The sequence below is a fragment of the Columba livia genome, chromosome 4, assembly GCF_036013475.1.
Source record: "Columba livia isolate bColLiv1 breed racing homer chromosome 4, bColLiv1.pat.W.v2, whole genome shotgun sequence".
In the NCBI taxonomy this organism is placed as follows: domain Eukaryota; kingdom Metazoa; phylum Chordata; class Aves; order Columbiformes; family Columbidae; genus Columba; species Columba livia.
The window spans coordinates 37,196,573-37,220,785 of record NC_088605.1 but is presented as its reverse complement, the minus strand read 5'-3'; positions in this window follow the sequence as shown (position 1 = coordinate 37,220,785).

Here is a 24,213-nt window from a genome sequence, read left to right as displayed (position 1 = left end):
TCCATGCTAAGTGAATGATATAGGGCTTGCAGAGCTAGTCTATGTGGTTACAAGGATATCTTGCCATTACTACTCAGACAGATCCCTGATGACAAATCCTTCTTATGTTTTTTTTTGCAAAGCTCCATCATGGAATTTTTATCAAAAGTAAAGGGAAGGCAAGAGACACACATTCTGTCATCCTGAGAATAATAATTTGAAATACAGTAAAAACCTATAGAAGGTACAAGCCTTTATAACATGAGTATTTTTTTAATGGAACATGCAATATAGACAAAATGTAAGATAGATTTGAAGTTCGCTCTTGTTTGAGAGTGTCTTCCACTTAACTCAAGAAAGGAAATAACTTTTTTGTTTCCCAATTACAGATGGGTTAATGTAAATTAATTTGAAGTTGAGCTGCATAGGATAAAGCATGAAAAATCGTACATTCATCCTAATGCATCTAGGCCAATTTCATCCATAAATCATGGTTAGGATTCTTACAAGACTTAGGCTTACTTAGGTTTACAATACATCTTGATTCCTCTGTGATGAGGATACTCAATGACTTCGCACATCCTTGACTGTCACCCTACCTGTATAAAATACCAAAGCTGGAATCTTTACTTTTAGTATTTTATTTTATTTGAGCTTTCACAATCAGAGCTTAACCAGTTATTATTTTTTATATGAACAGTATTTACTTAAATCATACATGTTGTCTATTACTAACATTACCACAGAGGTATAAGGTCAGACTTGTCTGAGATTGTTCATCCTTGTTATAAACAGCACAGTCAGCGTGAGCACTCTGCTCTTATCCTTAGTCTGTTCTTGGTCATGATGATGTAAAATAAGCATTGTAGCTGTAGCTTAATCTTAGCTGTCAGAGATATTTGTAGCACAGATCAGTTTGTCACAAATGTCAGTCTTTGACCCTAAGTACTGAACAGTCATGGGTCATGAGTCAGGTGAATTGGCAAGCTTGTGTGGAATCCCACTCAGCAGGTGCCTGCAGTGCAAATAGTTTCGTCTCATGAACAGGAATATTAATTCATTAGATATCCTATCAGAAAATCACCCCCCAAACGGTTATTTCTGGATGTCTTAATATCCCTACACAATCACATCAGAAGACATGGCAACAACATCACTAAACATATGGGAAGCTTATCAATGGTGTTTTGTGAAATTTAGGAGCTTTTAAGGAGCTGACTAAAAATAATTGTTTGTAGTCTAAATGCTTACTTCAATTGCTGTGTTTGATGTCTGCCAGGATAAAGGGATAGAGTACATATGTTGTTGCTGGCCAGAATATGTATGAGCTATATGTGGATTAGAGATGAGCAATGACAAGTACAAAACACTGCTATGCTTCGATTTCAGATGTGGTTTTTTTTTTTTAATTAAGCATTCTGATAAACTTTCTGTGCTTGTTTTTCAAAGCACTTGTATCTTATGGACAAAAACTGCTCAGTAACAACTGATGATTTTAACACTTTGCGAAACTGGTGCTGTTATGATTATGTGACTAAAACCAATAATTGCAGTTAGATAACTACAAGGTGAATTACTTAATGCTACTTTAGTCAGTAGTATTCAAAAGAGGATTTTAAGTATATAAAATGAAAGAAATCTGACACATCAAATTACACTGATCCACAAATTTTAGGTTCAAACAACTGCAGTCAGACACAGGTGGATGAAATGTCTTTGATGTCTAAAGATTAATTTGATATGCACACACGATACTCGAGACTGAGAAGTCCCTGAATAACTCCGAGAAAATCAGTAAAATCAATGAAAAAAAGGAAAAAAAATGGTAGACGTGTATATAACAAGTATATAAATAAATATAACCTACTTGAGGGATTCAGTGTGACTTCTGTAAAGGGAAAATTTGTTTCTTGCAGATTTTGAAGTTGTTAACAAATGTGTGTAAAAGTAGTCTTGTCAATAAAACATACTGGATTTCTTCTATGCTTCTGGAAGTATCCCTCACCAAAGATTTTTAAGGAACCTAGGCAGTCATTTCAGAAGATTTCTTCCAAAGGTTAATTATTACTTAAATTGACTAGTTTTTGTTTGTTTGTTTGTTTTTTAATTGAGTAAATGACAGCAATACAGCATTCTTGCAAGGAGGGAGATCACAGTGAAGTTTTGCAAGGGGTCTTTACTGGAACTTATGCTTTCCAAAACAGTCATAATGTCCTAGGAAAGGAAGATGAGCAGTGAGATGGGAATATTTGCTGATGATACTAAGTTGCTCACAGTAGTGACAGTGAGAGAACACTGAATAATTATAGAAGAACATCATGAAGCTGAGTGACCAGCTAACCAAATGGCACATAAAATTAATTGCAAGTAAATAGCAAGTATTGCACATGGGAATAAACATCTTAATTTCACATCAGAAATAATGAACTTTGAGCTGACTATTACCACTCAAGAATGAGATCTTATGTCTCATGACAAAATCGTCTCTATGCTCAATAGCAGTCAAAAAACATACCAAATATTATCAATTACTGACAAAAATAGAAAATCAAACAAAGAAAGTTATTATCCTTCTGATCATAGCACAAATATTGCAGTTCATAATGGCACCCTCTTCCCAGGTAGATTATTTTGTAATTTGAAAGTCAGAAAACCAAGGACAGAACAGGAGTGACAAAAACTGTAGAATGCCTTTCTTTTGAAGAACAACTGAGTAGGCTAGGTATCATAATTTAGGAAAAAAAGGTCATCTAGAAGGGACATGTTAGAAATATTTCAAATTTTGAGTGACAAGGAGAAGGTGAACATGGATGGTTTATTCATTCTCCCAACATGATAATAAGGAGCCTCTGAAAGCCAGATTAAATATGTACAAAAGTAGGTAGTTTTCACTTGATGGGCAGGAAATCTGTAGAACCCCATGCTGAAAGATATTGTGCATGCAGGCCGTTCCAAAGGAAAAGTAAAAAAGGACTTTGAAGAGAATTACATTGAGTGTTATTGAACAGGCAAAGCACAACAAGTTCTGAAAATCATTCAAGTTAAACATATTCAGACCTGGGAAGTGGTGTTGGATGGAAGACTCATGTATGCTTGTCTTTTTTCATTCTTGCTTTAGCAACAGCTTAAGGCTACAGAAGGAGACCAGGGTACTAACCAGACCCTTTGTCAAAATCAATTAGGCCATTCTTCTTTCCTCATATTGTGAACTGAATTCATTAGTTACCCCATTTTTTGGCAGTAAGTTCCCTGCACTGCTTCTGAGAAGATGCAAAAGTGTGTTGTAGTAGAAAAGAGCTGAATGTGTTCATCTCTTTGACCTGCTATGTTAGCAGGTTTTCTAAAAGCATGTTTCATTTAGACCTATGCTTTCTACAAAATTCAGTAGTGCCAGTGCTTTCTTTTAAAACAGAGGTGATTCCCTTCTCATACAACTTCAGTGATTACAGCATTAAGCCAGAAGTGAGAAAAAGTGGGTCCTTGTTTCTTCTTCTTCCTTAAAGGATGTACATCTACCAGCACTGGCAGATTTGAAGACAGTAAGCCTGGTGTGTGATACATTGGATCAACTGGGCACTTGAAATTTATGTTGCTACCCTTACATACAGTATCTTGAGGACTCACCACAAGAGGGATACAGAGGAGCATTTTTAATGTGCAATGACTGTCATTATAAGATTTCCATATTTCTGGAAGTTTGACCAGGGCTGCTGCAAAGGACATTTGGAATATACTGGAAGAAAGCAGGAGAGTTATGGAAAGGGAGGAGCTGTTGATGGACTACCCTCTGAAGTTAAAACTTGGATGAGATGCCTGGCCACACTGGTCTGGTTTCAAGTCACTTTATTTAAGCAAACACAAAAACTGATTCTTTGCACTTTTGAGTGTAAAGTCCCTGGATATTTGCACCAGATTTTAAGAAGTCTTCACCATCCCTCCTTTGGTTGTGTTCTTTATGCAGCTCAATTAGTAATTTCTCTCTCCCATTTTTTTTTTAAACCTTATTAGCTCATTATAAATAAGTAACAATAGTAACTGAATGAACTGGATGACTAAATCCTGACTGTCTGGATCCTCAAGACAAGTGTTTGCAGACTCAGTATCAAGATACTCTCAGCTAACAGGCTTGAAATATACATGAAGGTTTCAATTTTGAACCCTTAAGCTGCAGATAGATTTCCTTTGAGACCAGTAGCAGATAGATGTGCTCATCATCTTAGCACTTGGACTCCAATTGTCACCACTAAGGAAAAATTCTGCTTGCTCTTTCTAATTGTATTGGCTATAAAGAAATCATAATTAGCTCAGTTGCAAAATACCATGAGCAGACAAAATAACGCACAATAAAATTCCTGACCAAAACATAAGGAACTGATAAGTATGCAAAAAGGCAGTGTTAGGGCATCATGGAGTGAAGTCAAATCCTCAAATGGTGTAGCCTCTTGTGTGTTTTCTGGAAGACAGCCCAGGAAAGTATGTGGAACATACTTATGCAGTGAAGAAATACTGAAAAGTATAACTGGGATAAAAAGAGACACATGAATGTATCCAGTAATAAGAGGCTCCATTATACACAGTGAGTGGGACATTCTCAAGCTGACTAATCTCTCATATGTTTTGTCTTTTCTTACATACCCATCAAACCATTTTGACTGGATCAGCTGATCCATTCATAGTGAAAACTCATGTCTTACACATAAAGTTACAAACTCCTCATGAATAACTTAAAGTAAGTGGTAGGAATCCATAATAATGGAATCTTAAAATGCAAGGGGAGAGACAACTTTGGCTGTAGACATAGTTGTGAAGTTTTGGTAGGCTTATAAGCTTGATACATTTTGAGGAAGAAACAAATCAGTTAAAAATAACAACATCATACACTGCATAAAATCTTTTCACTTTAATGCATTCTCTTGACCAATTAAACACAGGTAATTAAAGACTTCTCAATTATTCAATTAGGCACTATTGCAAAACAGTTTTTAGTACAATTTAAGGATGAGAAGAGTAATATGTCTACTATTGAAAAAGACCCTAAAAAACAATTTTTAAAACTGCATATTATGCTGGCAGTTCAATATGTAGTGTATAAAGACATGCATCATCAGAATGTTTCACATTTATGTTTTTAAATATGCATTTAATATGGGCAGTTGCCATGATGATGTGCATAAATACTTGCATGAAGTCACAGGCTGCAACTATTAAAAGAGATTATAACCTTATCAGGTTTAAGTAAAGTAAGTATAATATGGAATTTAGAAAATGTTTATGCTTAGATTTATGCTCTACTTTGAAATGATAGCTCCGTTCTGGTACCAGCTATCTCTAGAGTAGAAGCTATGTTGAAATATCCTATGAATGGAACTCAAATCTGTTGCTTTCCTGCCAGTTCTAATGACCTAAACCATGGTAATTATTTTGTAAAATATGTTGAGGCCTTCTTATTAAGGCATTCTATATCATTGCTACAGTAAACACAGGCAAAAGAGTCATATTTTGGGACCTTAGTCTTAAATGCTATTATGATATTATTGAGAAAGTCTTGATTGGTTGGCTTTCATAAATTTCACAAGAATAATTCTGGAATTTGGAGACCTTAGCCTGGACTAATTACAATTTCAAATGTTTCTTGACCTTTTCAACACACCAATTTTATTATGTTTTCTTAGAGGCATGCATAAATATAGTATTTCTATACTGTATTTCTATATATATTTATATATTTATATATATAAATATATATATATATTTCTACTGTATTTCTATACTAAATATGCCTTAGTAATTATTTATCAATATCTTCAAATTGATTATGAGTCTGAACTAGTTTGGAAAGGTCCTCTTTGACCTTTAAAACCATCCTGCCTGAAGATAAAATGAATAGTAGAATATAGGACTGTTAATATTAGGGACAAAATGTAGATTTCTGTTCAGAGTTGCATTTGGCGGCATTTTCCATGTAAATGTGACCAACTCACTCCATCACTTTGCACTTCAGTTCTCCTGCTACTCCTTGGTCAGTCTCATGGCTCTCAACTCTAAGCTCTTTGTGGAACTGAACTGCTATTCTTGGTTGAGATTTCTGTATACTCTTATAATGCAGACAGTGCTTTGTTTGGAATTTGGATTCAAGTTTGTGTCAGATTTTATTTCAATATTTGATACCAACTGCATGGCACACAATTTTTCTTGGTTGCTGCACTACAGTTGTCTTGTGTGTCGAAACAGAGTGACACTGATTCTCTCCCCTTTCATCCACAAACATAGTTTAGGATTTTTGTTTGTGCCTTAAGCTTTACTTTATGTAGGATGTGCTCTGGTGATAGTGATGACATTACTTAGTGTGATCACAAGAATAATCACCAAATTATTTGCTGTCAGAATCTTGCAGAAAGTGAGAGAAGGTTGACTTAGTAATGGTGGAGAAGGACTGGGACATTTTGTAAATCTTTTATACCAATCAAGAATCACCAAACACAGGCCACAGATATGGAGCAAAAATTCTTAGAAATGTTCCACTGATGCTACAAGCAATGTGCCTGGTGCCTTATTCCATTAATCAAATTCCTCTCAACTCTTCTTACTGTAAAGTGCACTGTAGTATGAACAGTGATTTATTTCTGCTTGGCAATATAGTAACTACGGATATATCAATTAAATTTATTCCTTGCTATTTTGGAGAGCCTTGTAGTCACTCCTGAGTTAAGGGGTTCGATTTTTCGTTTAAAACAGGTATTGAACATCTTTGCTTTCTTTGAGCAATACTACATATTCTTCACAAAATTGCAGCATTTGTTCTTCAGGCAAAGAGCTGAAGTCTTTAATTAACTTATGTTAAGTACACACCGAGTACTTCAGGAAATTTAACATCTATGTCCATCCTTTTTTGCTATGGATAGTAGCAAAGCAACAGAGAAACTTCTATGTATCTATAGAGAAATCTCATCTAAATTCTGCCTACACAGTAATCAAATTAGTTTATTAATTATTATTGTGTTTGCAACAGATATTTTGAATGGTATTCTGAAAAACAGCTCAGCAAATTGTTGAACAGGGCTATCGTGACAGCAGAAGTAAGGGGAACAGTGGCTTGACTGGTTTCTTGTGGCTCTCCTGCCCTGCGTCACTGATTGATTAAGGAAGTGTGGTGGGAGAGGTGAAAAGGAAGCCCAGGAAGCCCAGGAAGCCCAGAAAGCCCAGGGCTTGAGCAGTTGCCTTCAGATTTAAATGTGGAAACAGGCCCTGGCAAGCTAAGAATCAGGTTGACTTCATTCTGGTTAGGAAGCCCAGCTCATGTGCCAAAGCACCCTGCTTGATTTCTGCTGGCCAGCTGCATCTGTGAATCTGTCCTAAAAATAAACAGTAATAATAAAAAATACTTATTTTTAATAATTTTGGATTTTCAAATAGCTAGGGATAGCATACGCTAGCATTCATTCTCAATTGCTTCCTTAGGGAAGGAAAAAAGAATGCTGAGGCAGGATATGTATCAATAGTTAAAAGAAGTAAAACTTTACAGCAATTTTGTAATTACTTCCAAAGTAAGGATTCAAGGCTTCCAAATTAAATTTAATTTACCCTTACAAGAATTCTAATAACTTTAAAATCAGAATTGTGAGATTAAAGCCACCACACAGTCTTAATTTGGGCCAGCAGTGATACCTAGTGAGAAAAAATTTATCTATATAATAAAAAATATGCCATTAAAAGCCAGCTAAATTTAATCTTGGGTTTCAAACTTTAAAATGTATTTTTCATAACCGTATTATTATTATCTCATGTCACTATAAAGCTGAGATAAGGCTATTGCATGTAGCATCTTAATATATATTTTATCTAGGAGTTATATACATAATTCATATTTATTAAAATAGTTTATTAATATGTCCAAGGTGAGTCAGTTGACCCTGAAACCCAACATTTTAGGCTTTCTAACTGAAGCTAATAGGACTACTCATCTGGTGCCATTAATGTAGCCAATGTTACAAAGATCAGGGTTAGGACATTAAGTACACACTGGGATTTTCTCTCTCACTCTCCATCTTGCTGTCTCTTCTTCTCTATCAGCACAGACTAGATGCAGATAGAAAGACCAAGACAGGACAGCGAGGCCTACCAGGACAAGACAGACTGCTATTGAGAAATATAATATTTTTCTGTAATTCTCAATATGAACGTGTTTTACTTGTAAATAATTTTGGAAAACTGCTTAATTTTTCATCAAAGTCCAGAGGCTTCTATAGAAAGTTTATTGACATGGGTAAGACACATTTTACAATTGCTTACACAACAATATAGTAAAATAACAGGGTTGCATCTTCTTGGTTGCAGTCTGTAGATCTGTGACCAGATCCTTTGTACACAAAAGAAAACACAGGGAGAAAAAATAAAACCAGGAAGTCACAAAATAGTAATTTGATGAAAGTTGTTGTCCTATATTAATAAATATTCAGATGGTATTCTTGCATTTGAGTGGGCAACAGCTGTAAAGTGGAAGACGAGAGGCAGCATTTTGGCTCAGTGCAGCTCACTCGGTGTGAGAGCAAATTTGGATGCAGATGCAGCTGTGACAATCCTGTCATCGTCCACCTCAGGCCAACTCACAGAGACAATTCTCCTTTTTATTAAAACTTCTCATTTCTTACTTGCTTTTTTGTTTCTGAACTTTGGAGGGCATACTAGGGTTCAGAGTTGATATTAATCTAATCTGGGCATTATGATGATGATAGAATATTTGACTTTTCACATTCATAATTAATGACAAAGGTGTCTAAGAGGGCACTATGCTTAATTAATGATTCCTGCACTTCAAAAGCAAAGAAACTGACTTTGAAAGGAAATGTGGCATCAAAACCTCTAAGACCTACTGTTGATAATCCAATAAGAACAGAAAGAAAATTATCAAAGGCTGGATGCACAACTACGTGGGGAATGGTGTGGGTAGGCTCTGGCTTTTGGTGTCTGCTTAATGACCAGATTTGATGCTGACAACATCCCTGGCCTCATGCTGTGGATGGCTTTGTGAGGCAGCTTAGCTGCCCTTTCTCCTTTACCCACAGGAATCTAGTCTTGCAGTCTCCAGTCCCCCCAAAATAAGTAGAATTGGACGTGTGGAGAACTTCGTTGATGGTATGAAAAATGAGCAACAAAGTCTCCTGTGTTGTTTTTTCCAGCTGGCATTGGATGCAACTTCTCATAAAAGATGAAAACCCAGAAAAGATAATGGAGAAGCAGATTAGGGTTAGTTACTAATAACTAGATAAAGAGAAAAGAAGGCATATTTGGTCTGCCCTAGTAGGTTTTGCTGTCTCAGCTACTTTGATTATTTCCCAAATATTTTATGATGCAGTCAGGCCAACAAAGCCCTAGCAGAGTTATAGATATAGCAGCTCTTGTCACTTTAGCATATATTGCTCATTGAAATAAGAGATAACAGCAAAAACACTTCTTTGCAAATATAACTATATCAACAGGAGGACAGTTTTAGTGTCAGAGCTTGGCAGTAAAATTAAATCAACTAAACTCTTAAATGCCGACAAGTTGGGGGTTGGGGAAGATGCAACAGAAACGGGAAGGTAGTATAGATGATTTGGAATGATCTTTATGGTGTGTTTTTTTTTTTTTTTTGTCTTAGCAGACCTTTCTTGTATTTAGAATGGCATGGGGCAGTGGAAAAGTAAAACATGTAAAATAGTGTCTGCCACATGTGAAAAGATAAAGTTCACTTCAGAAGCTAAAGGTCTTGGAGAAGTAGTTTTTTAGAAGAAACTACTGTGGTCTGAATACTACAAGGCATCCAGAATCATGGGCACCCTGACAGCTGGTTTTCCCCTTAGGAGCTGTTTTACAAATAGCTGAATATTCAGTGTATCTGAACAGGCAACATGATTTTTTTTTCAAAGAGAAAGGGTCAGTCTTTCTTTTGGTATAGGTTGATATGTAATTCACTTCGATGTACTGTGAGTACTACACAATGAGGTCTCATATATGATGTTACCTTTCCTCATAAACTCTTAGACTCTTCGTCTCTCTGTAAGTAAAGATCATCTCTCTTATTACTTTTTTTCCTCACTACAATCTGATTACCAGATAGAACAAGGCAGAAATATTTACCTTTGGTAGAGGGTTACGTAGTAAATACTCTTCATCTGAAGTAGCAAACTTTCTTTTCTGCTGGGTGGGAGGTTATAGGAATAGCAGTCTTTTCTGCATGTCTGTTCTGCATAAGCCTAACTTCTGAGTGGACATCGCTCAGTCCATTCATAATTCATACTTGAAAAATATAAAACTTTTTAAAACTAGAAAGTTAATGATATTTTCAACAAAAAATGGTGTTTTCACTTAAAAAAATCTAAAAAAAAGAAATTCAAACAAATGTAAGTTCATCCTGTAACTTCAGGATGAGCCATGGTAATACAAGGTCCTCTGCAATTTCTCCCATGAGTTAATATTCTATTTTTTTCATTCAAAGTAATTTTAGCAGGGACCACTCAACAATGTCATGAATTTCCATGAAGGAATAGGGCAAAGTTATCATGCTCATGTACCAGCAGCAGAGCAAGGAGGCCAAGGGAAGCTCTGGTGGTCAGAAAGGCAGCCGTATGGCCCTGGAAAACACCGAGTGATGAAGAAGGAGGGAGCTGGTGAAATGAGTCTGAGGTATTTTGTTCATTCTGTACAGTTTGACTGTTCCATGTCTAAACAATGATGATAGACATGATAGTCAGTCAGTGTTACATCATTACGCAAGGTGGATATTAGCTAATCGAACTTGGTAGCTCTTGACCTTTCTGCTCCACAGGTTCATTTCCAGTCTTTCTATCCATGAGAGATATGGCTGTTGCTCACTGCTTTCAGTAATACGGATAGGGTAGGCAATCAGGGTTTGCAGGTTGAAAACTCATTTGTTCTCTTCTCAAAAAGGTGCTTTTATCTCTCCCAATTCAGAAAACTGGTAGACAGCATTTGTCATAGTGGCTTTGTCTTTCATACATCTCCAGGAACAACAAACAAGGTAAGATGAGATCATCAGACCACTTGGCACTTGGGAAAATGAATCTTTGTAAAAGAAAACTGCCAAAAATGCTCTTTATAGAGTCACTCCATAAAAAAAATTGCTGTATGAAAGGGAGAAACAGAGTTCCCTGCAGGTAAAATAGCTCTGGATAATTGAGATCTGACACATATTGCATATCTCTAAAAATAATTAATCACAGTCTGATCAAACTTTCATAAAACAGATAGTGCTTTACATTTGCTCGAAGCTTATGACAGTTAATTATAATTTTGATTATACCACCATGGTTTAAGATTCTTTATATGTCAGAAGGATTCCTCCTCTTATTAAAAAGAAGTATACTGTAGTTTACCTTTATTTTGCTTTGATGAATTACCCCTAGAGGACAGGTACCTGGTGTCTACTCATTTGGGTGCATATGTTCAGTAATGACTTTAAATGACAAACACTACGTAAATAATTTTTTATTTTAACTGTGTCACATAATTTATAGGCTGATTATGTGTGCTTAGTTAATATATATACAAATAAGACAGCTGTGCTCTACTTTTGTTTTACCGAACCCAGCAAGTATTTTATTTGCAATAAGGAAACTGAAGGGCCATCAAAGCTGTATACAACCATCTGCTTCTGAAATTAGCTTCATATAAGGTACTTAAGGCTTGACGTTTCTCTTCTGTACAGGAAACTGAAAATGCTGCCTTTTTTTCTTTTTTTTTTTTTTTTTTTTCCCAAGTATAAAGTTGAGTATGAAGTTTTTAGAGCATTGTTAGCAACACATAACTTACTCCTGTCTCTCCTCATCTCAATTTGTGAGCACAGGTATGGTTACAAGTCAAGGATTTTGCATGAGAAATAAATTGTACCACCAGTGCTTAGAAAAGTGCTGACTTCCTGATTAAATAATAAAATCACTGGTGAATATGATACATAATGTGATGATAATAATAGCATGAAGCTGTAATGTTGTTGAAGGCTGGTAGATGAGAGATCAGGTGTTAGAAAAAGCCAATCGAGCCAACTGTGGTATCTGCTGTACTAAAGTATTACTGCTGTGATACCAGCTCTAACTTGTTAGACCAGCAGGAAAGCCCATTAAAGCCCCATATATTAAAGTATTTAAGGTAGTTCTATGAAAGTAAGATGAGACTCACCACAGGGCTGTTGATTTTATTGTGTACAACATGATGTTTGGGGAAGGTTCACTTCAGAGACTTAGATTCTTAAAGTGCCAATTAGGTTCGAAAGTCCAAATTAAGCATCAGTGGCATTCAACAAATTTCAGTTACTGCATTTCCTTTCTGATGCCTGAAGTCCCTTGACACTGAATTTTCTGCCAGGACATGCATAGAAGTGCCTAAATCTTTAATTACCTGGCTTTTACTGTATCCTTAGTTTGTGAGGGTTGTAAAAATAAGGCATTTTCTCATTTTATCTATTTTGAACTGCATGAGGCAGGAGGTGTGATCAGAGTGTATTCTGTGTGTACTTGTGATTTCGTGCCTTAGAAGGCAATGACTAAGCTAGAAAATGCTGTGATGGAAAAAGAAGAATTGAGTGAGGACAGATATGCTTCTCTCCAAAGATCACAATTAGATGTCTTGTCTGGACCCCAGGAAACACAAACTTAAACCCCTGCTTTGAAGCAAAGGCTTCAGCTTTGGCATGGCACCTTCCAGAACACCCTAGATAGAGACAAGTGGGCATCCTGCCATATAACTCTCTTTCAGTGTTTCTACTGATGTTGCTTTATATCCTATAAAGTGCATAAATTACAATTCATAATCTAGAGAAATGAGCTAATGCTGCAATGTAAACTAATTAGTTGTTAGTTGAGGTACTGAATAGGTTATCCTAAATTCAAGTGCTTTCTCCAGTGACTTCCTTACACAATCAGGAACAGCTCCAACAAAAAGACTCAACAGGACTGTACTTCAGCTACTGTGGGATGACCTGCTTAGGGATGATGAAGCCTTTGGAAGGGAAGAGACTGGATCCTGACTATCTGGCTGACCAGATGACTGCTTTAAAAGAGATGGAAGTATTTCTTAACATCTTGCAAAAATGCAAGAGTTGTATTTATCTCCTAGGTAATCTGAGAAATAGAAAAACTGTCCCAATATCTGCTTCTGTTTAACTTCAGCAATCACAGAAGGCAATAGCTCCCAGAAACAAGACCGAGGATTAGGAAGAGTGCGGCAGGCAGCAAACAGAAACTTCTGTCACGTGGAAATGATAATGAAGCTCTTCAGGATCTGTAGTGTATAAAGCATTGTTTGATAGTTTCCAGACATGACAGAAAGTGGCAGACAGATATTAGATAACAGTTTGAAAAATTAATAAAAAAAAAAAATTACATGATTCTAAACAAACTGCAACAGTTGAGATTTTTCTATTTGAAAACTGGGACAGATTTTTTGTTCATTGTCCATGAAAAATTAGTAATGTGTCAATGGAAAAGAGGACATAAAGTGTTGTTCTAATTAAATATAGCATCAAAGATACTTTGACTTCATTCCAGCTACAATCAGTGAGTCGATAGACACTGATCCCTATCACATGACAGAACAACCCTCTGGTCAATATAAAGTAAAACATTTTAGAAAAATTATGTTTAACCTTTTTAAGGTTGTTCTCAGACCAGGATTTCTGTGTAAATGAGGGTTTTGGAAAGGAGAACGCACTGCTAATTGTGGCCCTAGCATCAGCTCATGTGGCCTGAGAGAGTTGTAATTTTTTTCAGTATTTTTGTGGTGTCAATTGATTTTGCTTCCAGAAAAACTTCGTGCAAATTTATTCAGTCATCTGGTAATATTTCTTTTATTATCTCTCAATGCATTAAAAAGAAGTTACAGTTCCCCAGAAGCTCTGTAGGTCCAGCTAAACTAGTCATACTGTTAAACTTTTCTTGTATTTCTGACAACGTTTTCTACATTCTCATTAACTCTCTGAGACAGCAATTTCCTTTCTCTTTCATGATCACATTACAGTGCATTTTATTGCGTTTTTCAGTGACAACAGTACGTGAAAGATCATCTAGTATTTTTACATTATCATTCATTACAGCTTTGTCTGGGTTCTCTTATTCTCTACACTTCTTGCAAGGCAATCAGGACATACTGTAGCCAGTTTTGACATGCCCTAGTTTATACTCACTTCTGGCCAATTCAGTAAATCCAATTATAATAAGACTAATTGTGCCTGAGGCTTGGCCACATATCCTGCACTCCAGACTGACAGTTTTGGTGCCATCTATCTTTGTTATAATGCATTCTGGGAGAATAGTTTTTTTTTTTCTGCACAGCCATGAGAGTCTCTTTCTCAGTCCTCCTGACAGCCCACTTGTAATTAGCCATGTTTTTTTTTTTATGAGTTTTTCCAAAACCCCACGTAATTCCTTTTCTCTTTAAGTCCATTTAAGTCTATTCTTCTATTTAAGTCCATGTATATCTTGCTATTACCTGTCTAATGACTTGTTCTCAGTAGGACTATATTCCTCATTTAGTTTTGGAACTGGGTCTAAGATATTCTATCTCATATACTTTTCTACAATTACATACCTTTGTTCCAGCATATCCTTGAAAATTATCAGGCCAGTTCTTTGTACAACACCTGTTCCTGTCCAGCTGTCTGTATATCTTACAGCAAATACTAGAATTACATGGGATAGTGGGATTCTGGGTTCAAACGTACATTGATTGTCTGAAATGTATTTTGCTAGTTCAAATTTGCTTTCAACAGACTTTGTAACTCCTAAAGCATTCTTTCTGGAGTCTTTCCCCCCCTCATTACGAACCTTTTTCTTCTGGAGAACTCTTAAAAGCTTTCAGTTCCCAAATCAACGTTCTATTATTCCTTTTTGTGCTTCTACTGCTGTAACATTTGTACAGTTCCTTTGAACATCATATGTGCGCCATTCAACCTGAAGGTTATTCTTTTTTCTTTCAAAAATGGATAAAGATTTGAACATTGGGTTAGTATAAATTTCATTGTGACATCATAATTTCTGTCTACACAAAAAGTGTGAGCTTCCCATTAATACTCATTAGGTATCTTTCCTTTGAATGCCTCAGCACTGCTACACCTGAAAAAGAGAGGCAACAAAATCAGACTGACAAGGAATCAGCTTGGGAAATTCTGTGTTTTTATCTGCCTTTACATGGCATTTTACTGTTATACTCAAAGCAAAGGTATATCTTAGCTATTACATATAAATATCACAAACATTCCATAAATCTTCATAATTTCAGGCACTCTTAAAATTCAGTCATGACACACTAATATATAGCTTCATGTAATCTATGAACATATGTGAATGGTTTTTCACTTTCTTCAATACGTCTTTGTCACTATAAAATAATTCTTCAACATTTCCCACTCTGACAACCTTTAATCATTCTTCTCATAATTTCTAGTACTGAATAAACACATTATATTAAAAAAACCTCATCAATGAATCTCAGAAAGTTCTTTCAGTTCATACACAAATAATTTCTGGGTTTTAAGCATTGTGTCCTTTCCTCTGTTCATTCTAGTGAGCATTCCTTCTTTCCTGCTCTGAAAAAACTATATAAGCTCTACTTTTACTTTAGTACTTTAAAAAATTAGTTGCCATATTCTGAGTCTTCTGTATTAAATGGACTGAAAAGTATCCAGAGATTATTTCCAAATATTGCTGATTCTCTTTCTTTAGTTTTGCTGATCACCTCAACAGCTTCAGCATGACTCAACTTCTGTGATATTACATCATACAGATTGTTTTTTTTCTTTTTCACATTATTACTGACCTGCCACTTTCTCCTTTATTATCTATTTTTGATGACTGTTTTATTTATTTCCCACAGCATTCTCTAATACTCCTTTATAGTCAGGACTACACCTAGGCTGAGTCTTGCTAATTTATTACTTTTTAGCGACCATCCTTTCAGGTGATATATTAACAGTTTAACAGCCTAAGTACTTTACAACACAGAAAATGTTCTTTTGCTTTTTTTTGCTTAAGATAGAAATATGATCTTTACCAGATTGTGATGATTTTTTTTTTGCTCTTTCCTCTTATTGTTTTGGTTCCCAAGGATGACCATCTGCATTTACAAAATATGCTTTAGTAATGCTGCCAGCAGAAACACACAGTCTTTTGATGTTTCTATAGTTACTTGTTGATGAGCTAGTCGCACTACAGTAGCATGATAAAACCTGCCAAGTTAGATATTCAAAGCAACATCTTTATGAATTACCTTGCCATTTTTCTTTTATTCTACTTCATTATGTTGAGAATGATGTCTTAGGTGTGCAGGATTCTTGTTTGTAGGTCCAAGATCCGGCGACGGTTTTGTTATACTATTACCCTGAAACCAGAATCTGACAGTGGATCACAAATTGCATTCTTCAAATAACTCAGTAACTCTGACTTTAAGAGCTAAGAGTACAGTTCTAAACCACAGAGCTATGTTATTAACATAACTGTATTTTTGTTATAATTTTTCTTAAAAAAAAATCATTTGAGATGTGTCTGTACTGTTCCCTGCTGTAAACCCCTTTATTTCATGTTGTACATCTTCTAAGCTACAGCAGTTAATATTTAATCTTTAGTGTGGTTGCTCTTGCACCATCACTTAATTTTTTTCACAAGTTCTAAAAGCTTTCATCTTGCCTTATTTTGTTGCATGAGACATCATAGCCTATGTCTGACATTTTCAAAGGTAGGATTTAATGTAAAATAATGAAGTTGTAACAATGTAGAGCATCTTTGGGTGTATCTGTTGAAAAAGATTACTTTTAACTAGATATTCATAGAAATACAAGAAGGGTGTGTCAGTCAATAAGTTTGTTTTTAATCCTGAAATTATGTGGACTCCATTACTTTTTCTGTGTTAGCTGGCACAGCCCAGAACAGGGGCACAAACACAGATCTTTTCAGGGCTAGATTTTAAAGCCTTTGTTGTTTGGCTACTGCTGTCCAATTCAAGCAAACACAGTGAGGAGAAAAAATAACCAGTTAACAAAGGGCTGAGGGCTCTTTGCTAGACATGTGCGCTAATGAAAATGTTGTTGTCTGAGAAGCTGTTTGTTTGCACAGGGGATGAGGCAGTACAACACAACTCCAGTGTCATGCAAAATTTTAGGAATATGAAATTAAACCTAGTGATTGGCACTTCCAGCTGAGAATGTGGATTATTGTAGTCTGTTGTGATAAACCAGATGCCAAACTTGCGTCTAAGCCAGTAGCTGCACTCTGATGTTATGGTGTCCTGTGATAACTTTGGGTGCATGATCTGTATTTCACTGTGCTGCTGTAGCATGAGTGGTTCTTTGATTTTTTATTTTTTTTTCCCTTGGTGTAGAATAAAACCCCCTGTGTGTTACAGACACAGAGAAGAGATGTCAGAATACCGAGTACTATCAAGTGTGGAGGAATGTAGCCTGCAGCTCTCTGTGAAGCAAAGCTACCGCTTGAAATTAAAGTGAAAACTGGGCTCCATCTTTATCACTATTTGTGCCTTATATGTTTCAGTGGGGAGAGGTATTTTCATTTAAGACTCAAGGCTGGTTAGGGACCTAGCTAATGGCAAGATCTTTGGCAAACTTGGCAACATATCAAATCTATAGATATCTATAGAATAAGTTATATTCTCTAAGGAAGACCGAGTAGGAAAGAAGAGCTTTTGTTCTCTCAGTTTCTTAAGATTGTTTCAACTTAAACTTTAAATATGTGTGATATAATGTACCTATTTATACACAAAGTGTATTTTTATAGTGCATTCTCTATTCTGAAGGGATCTGGAGAGTTGTTACTCAGACATTTGGATTTAGTCATTGTATATTTGATTTCTATATTGCAGGTTTTACTGGAATATTGCCTTATATCCCATTCTATTCTGCTTCAAAAAGACCCAGACCTATGTCTTTTTTTCTTTTTTTTGAGCAAAAGAATTTTATGAGCATACAGATTGTAGCAATAGTCTGGGAAGATTTCTGAGATGCAGAGCACTTTGCTCACATAAGGCCGGTCAGAGAAAGCATTCATGTCTGAGAAGTGGAAAAAGAAAAAGGCGAAAGGCAGACTGGTAATAAAAAGCAGTAAGAGAGAGAGGGAGAGCTGCAATGTTTAAAATGAGAGATTTTTCACTCAGCAAATGTATTTTTCAGCAATACATGAGACCTTCCTGACAGTTTGGACTTAGTATTCTATGAGGCCAGAAAAACTGAGTTGCAAAAGTCTTCACAACAATGAAATCATCAATCTTTGGCCTGTTCTACCATAAAATTTTCTAAAATGTCCTGAGAAGGTGGAAAGGTCACCTCACTGCTATTTGCCCTGGTGAGGCCGAGGTGCTGCAGCGAGTGAACCAGCTGGTGAACATCTGTGGGAATGGGAGCCACTGCTTTTCAGGAGTTTGTTCTCTCTAAAACTGGTATGAGACAGATCAGTCTCTTTACTATCTCCGTCAGCTTGACGATAATTTCTGACCTCTCTTTTGTATACTCCCACAAATATTTGACAGAGGAATGCACTGCATAGCTTCTGAAAATGCTAAGTGGTGTCAATGGATACAGAGTTGGATACAGAGTAGTTCAAAACCAAAAATTTATAAACAGTTTAGAAAATGCAACATAAAGAAAACAAACCAGAACAAAACACATTAAAAAGCCCACCCTATTTTCCTAACATTCTGAGAAAAATGTTCATTTAAAAACCACAAAATTACTTGGATGTTTATATTCTGTGAAAAGTTGTCAGAAAGGTAGATTTTAAAATTCATGCCACAATCTTCTTATGTTTCTTTTATACGTATACTTTAAGAAGAAACACTGTTATTTCTGGGAAACAGTGTCCTTTCAGTATTGCATGTAGTTGCTTTAAGGAAGAAAGAATTAGACTTTGTAAATAAAGGAATCTTTACTGTCAGAGCCCTCTTAAAAACTATGGTCTTCCTTATGCAGTCTTATAACTATCAAAATATTCAAGTCGTTCTCTTCCACGCTTATTGTTGAAGAGAAAACTAGCCATAATCCACATGCAGAAGAGTATCCAAGTCATAACCTGGAGATTCCACCTTAGTTAAACAGTAATGAATTTTTATTTGAATTATAGTACTGTTGGTGAATGAGTCTCTAAATGAGCCTAAACACCAGGTAGTAGTTAACTAAGTGAATTGATTGTTCCTCAAAAGAAACTGCATTTTCTTAAAACAATATTATGTTAAAGGGGAAGGTAAACTTAGACAATTCAAATAAATTGTAATTATCTACTGCTATGTACTTCTGGGTATAAGAGAATGATTATTTGTAATGACTTGTCTCCTTTTCAATGATTATTTAGACATTATTTAGTCATCTTTCCTCATAGCATACTGCAAATTATATTCTTCCACAATGATGACATTATAATTAAGAAAAGAACACACATTCATATTATCCTTTGTATATATTGACAAAGCACAATTAAAAAACTTTCTGTGGGGAACAATAAAATAAATGAGAGAAAATGTCCCACCAAATATTTCCCTTTCGGTATCCCCTGTTAATATTTTTATGAGCCTCTTAAGCTTATCTAAGAGATTTTTAATGCAGCAGGGTATGTTATTAGGTTTGTATTTTTTTGCACAATATCATACATTTCAGTCTTTATCACAGTGGGAACAATAAAATAGCAGACCGCAATGCATTAGCATCATAAAGAAAATGTAATAAATGGCTTTATAACTGTAGTAAAAGTTGCATGAGCACCAGCAGCTGTAACAGAGATGTTGCTACAGCAGCATTTTATGACCTAATAGCACTCAGTGGGCTGATAATATTATGTGTGTGTGTGTGTAATGCCAGCAGTTTCCAAGGCCTAGATTTCAATTCAGATAAATAATTGAAAGCACTTTTAGACTTTTCCATAAAATGTTTAATAAGAGATCAAATCCTCCCTCCCTGTAGTGGAAAATTAAATAGTTTTTACAGGGATGTTTTATGATGAAACTCTATTATCTGTAGGAAGAGAGAGTATTGGTTTTATTTATTTATTTCTTTTTTAAATGTGGTTGTTAGAAATAAAACATGTTTGAAGGAGCTCTTGTTTTCTTTGTTTCCGAATACTGGTAGCAGAGAATGATACTTGTTTTTACTCTCTGTTTCCATTTCCTGATACTTGGAGACAAGGACTACAACAATATTTGCTGAAATACTTTGAATATGATAGTAATCATGACACAACGTGTCTGCATTTCTGGAATGAGAAAAGAACAGGAAGGCTACAGAAGAGTCAGTCTTTGGAAGATGATGGGATTGATAATCATACAGTATAAATGTGCAATTCATCTAGAGTTCTCTAGCTTTTCTCAAAAAAAGAGTGATAAATGTTTTTTCTATCTCCTTCTTAGAAGAGTTGAAATGCAAAATGACTGCAGGATGAGTGGATGAAAAGATCATACAGTGTACAGTCTGCAATATCATGTTACCATTTAAAGTGCACAATATACATATTATTTATGTTTTTTGAAATTACCTCCCTTCCTCTGTTTCAAAAAGGAATTACTTGTTTTAAAAAAGGAGAATGAAAATGAGGAGGGGATATATGCTACATTAACCACTGTATTAAATGCCTTTTTGAAGCACATTAGCCTACTACTGTTCTCACTGTTCTGAATGCTTAAATAACAACTAATGCAAAATTACTTGTTTGTCAAAGTGCTCCTTCTTTGACTATCTTGCTTCCTTTCAGTGTATCTTAAAACATCTTTCAAACTAACAGAACTAGAGCAACTTTGAAAGTGTGGGTATTCTGAGGTCCCCCTTATTTCTCACTCGGATACTCTCTTAGTCCTTTTGCTTTAGCCAAAGTTAAAAGCAGATGGTGTCAGATAAAAAATACATTCTTCAAATATTATAAATATTCCTTGTCTTCCACCCTTCCCAAAAGAAAAAAAAAAATCTTATGGCTTATAACAATGACCTTTATCAGTGTAAAATTTTCAAGGTCACTTTAAAATAATTTTATAGTTGGATTCTGGAAAAGCTGAAAAAGCTTGGGTAAAGGATAATGCCTCATGAAGCAGAGAGTACAGAGAAAGAAGGATGAGATGACATTCAGACGTAAAAGAGAAAGGAGGTGAAATATATATGTTGAATTTTTGGGGGGTTATTTCTTTAATGTGCTTCTAAATTTTTATATTATGAATGTTATAATAGATTATCTAGATCCTCTGAAAGGACTTCTTTATTGTTTTAAATCTAAATGAATTAATATAGTAATAAAAAGGGATGGAAATATCATTTTAAAAAATTCATTTATATGTAATGAAAAACCCACAGAATTTTTTTTGATGGGTCTAATACAGTTTTTGGTCTGGCAAGGTAATTCCTCCATGCTAATCAAATGTAAGTAGGTAGGACTTGATCTCATGCACTTTCAATTCAGTTGAAAGGTTTTTACTGTGCCATTCGATGTTCAAATTAAGAAAAAACTTAACCCACAGACCTACCTTTTACTGTTTTCTCTTTGTGAAATTGTGAATGTAATTTGGTGAGGAAAAAATGGATGCTATGGCAGCTTGGTTATTATGTTTAGTGGCAACATTGAATGAATAATTAAACTATCATTTAGTTTCAGTTACTTTTAATAGAAAAGCACCTTCTGGTGGTTACAGGCTCTGTGAACAATTCTTGGTGAGAAGAAAGAACAGTATTGCAGTTCCTTCCATTTCTGTTGCACGGTTTCATCTCTGCAATGGTATAAATGACAGTTGTTTTAGGATTGCCTAAGAAATCTCTGCATTTCATAGGTCTTCCACAAGAAGCTTTAGCTATTTCCATGATCATTTCTTCCTTTTGTAGTGTGGAAACTAATACAAATTACCAACTTGCTCTGGCCCTGTCAGCCTCTCCTGAGACAGATGACTCCTTATGCAATCATCACTTTTTAAAAGCACATTTATGTCACTTTATACATAAATGCATTATGAAATATTCACTTTTGCTATCAAAAAGTGGAGGGTCCTGATACAAGACAGAAGTAAAAAGTTGTAAAAAACCGCAACACGCAAAGGATTTCTCATGAGAAGCTCAGAGACATACGTTTCATTGTTCTGTGGAAAGAAATGTAAACTGTACCTGTAAAGTGGATAAGCAAACTCATGTACGTACACACTGAATTGTCATTTAAGATCAATTAATATGAATTTTCACTCTGTGCACAATAGTGGCAGGAAGAAGAGGCAAACGGTTGTGTGATTCCTGAGGCAGGAAGGAAGCGCCAAGCTCATAAATGCACTCTTGGGTCATGAGATACTTAGTGTACAACAGGATAACAGAAACCTGTAATTTCTGTTGATTGAGCTGTAAAAACTGAGTACTAAATATTCGTGTTTCTCCAGCTAATTAAATTGGGTGAACATAGGTTTCACAATTGAAAGCAAGTGTTTAGATTAAATTCTAGAACATTTTAATTATAATGGTTGAAAGGATTTACAAAAGATATAGTAAGAGTTATGTTTTCTACATTGGGGCTCTCCAGTTTTTTTAATAAACACTGTATCCTCATTAAAAAGTTTATCTTTGTTTAATGGTTAAATACGTAAATATTACCAGTTCAGTTTAGTTTCTTATCATTAAAGAAATATTCTTGTGTTTTTTTTTCAGAGCACAGGAATATCTAACATAGCTAAGGCCATAAACTGAACAATGTATAATGACTGGAGGAAATAAACCCCATAATTAGGAGCTTACTTAGAGCCACTTTTTCTTTCCTTCCCCACTTCCTGGCTTATTTTCTGTCTGTCTCTGAGGATATGAAGGCAATGTTGTTGGGATATTTGCTTTTTTCTTAGATGTTGTCAGTACTCTATTTCCTTGGGCTGTGCCCACTTTTCATATTGTTATCTGTTGCTATCTTCATGTAGGAAATTTCTGCGTAAGCACAATCTTAACGAAGTGGAAACAAGTAGTCTTCCGCAATTTTTAACTTCTCTTCTAAGCTATCAGCCAGTGGGCTTGGACAAATCTTCTTTCTGTCCCTGGAGAACTCCTACTCCATCAGCATGAAATTAATGCTTGGCTTCAGCAATTTTCCTTCTAAACTTTTTCCTTGCTGCTTTTTTTCTGAGCTGGCTAAAGGGTAACAAGAGGCAGGCAGGTGGACTGCCACTGGAGACTGACAGAGTTCAGTGTCAGGGCTTAGGATGTTTGGCATATTTGTAAAAAAAAAAAAGGAAGAAGTGGTAGTGGTCAACTGTTTTGTTGTTAATAAATTGCAACAAAAGACTGTGTGGAATTGTTGATCTGCTCATGATACAAAGAGACTAGACAATAAAATGGCATGTGTCCACAGGTAGATGCCAGGGCAAAAAATCATGGACTCCACACAATCCAATACGAATTCAAGCGAAGCCATTTATTACAGAAACAAGCCTCCTTATATATACATCTTGTTGAGGCCCTGAGGCCTCACTCCCACAGTGGGTGTTGTTTTTCAGCCTTCAAGCTGGCCTTGAGATTCCTTTGGCTGGTTCAGAAATAAATCTCCATCTAATAGAAACCCATCCACACAACAACCTCAAGAAAATCCCTCAAATCTCCCACAATTCCCCCTTTTTGGTTTTGAACCAGCCAGGCCTTGTTTACAACGTGCAGAATCATCTTTGAAATACACTGCAGCATACAGCATATGATTAACAACGGTTACAGTTACATATAATGAAGCTAAGCCTTACATAATAAGATCAAACAACTACCCACCATTTGTCAAACCCTAATTCTACCATGACAATCTTATTAACGTGCTGGTTTTCTAAAGTACTATGAAAAGATCCAGAATGATTAAACAAGTTAATGCAACATCTTTCTCTTAAATTCATCTCAGCCATGTCCTTACAATAACAAAAATCTATAGCAACACAATTTTGTTACCATCAATATCTACTATTAATTGAGTTAGTATCTCATAAGTTAGATTAGCCTGTTTAAAAGATGAATAGCTTAACTTTGATATGTCTCCTAAAGCTTTGCCAGCCGCTAGACTAGGGAGAAGGAGTGCAATAGATACTATGGTAGGAATGTGTAATAATTTTACCTCATTTTTGCATTGACTATCTAAGTGTAATATCACCCTTTTGACTCTCCTGCTGTTTGCTCAAATTGCCATTCTCCACAGAAGGTACACCACCTGCTTGCTAATAGGCTTCTAGACCACCAGGTCTATGAGCATCCATAACACTGAATTAGGATCC